Consider the following 628-nt stretch of genomic DNA (forward strand, 5'->3'; position numbering starts at 1 on the left):
TTACAAACATTAATAATTTAATATCAATTTTTAAATATAACTAATTATCTAAAAAAAATAATATATTAGTCTCTAGTACAAAATACTTTTTTAATTTAAATCAAAGACAAGTGAAAGATAACACAATCGGTAAATTCACAATTTGTTTACAATGACTCCAAGCAAGGTTAGTCTTCCCTCTATTATTATAAACTCTATGATTATCACAAATACTAAAAATAAGAAAGGGCTAGATGTTCATGCCACCAACTAACTCCTGAAAGAAAAACAAGAGTTTTTCCGGCAAACCAGTAGAACTTATACCTGGGACCAAGAACAAGCTTCAAAGAAGAGGAAGGACTTGTTGCAATCTCAGGTACAATGGCTAGTTGGAAAGTCTTTCCATTCAAGCAAAAGAAACACAGCAACACAGCAACAATTAATGATAATCAACAACCACCAAAGTTCACTAACGATAATCAACAACGAATTTAACTATTCAATCAAAGTTCACTAAAATTTTCTCAGGTTCAAAAACAACTCTAAAAAACTAAACAACATCAGCAACTGCCATATTCAACAATAATTCTAACTAAAATTTATATCAAACCAGAGAAAGAACAGAAAGAACAACAACTCAAAAAAACCA

The sequence above is a fragment of the Arachis stenosperma genome, chromosome 7 (genome assembly GCF_014773155.1).
Source record: "Arachis stenosperma cultivar V10309 chromosome 7, arast.V10309.gnm1.PFL2, whole genome shotgun sequence".
Lineage (NCBI taxonomy): Eukaryota > Viridiplantae > Streptophyta > Magnoliopsida > Fabales > Fabaceae > Arachis > Arachis stenosperma.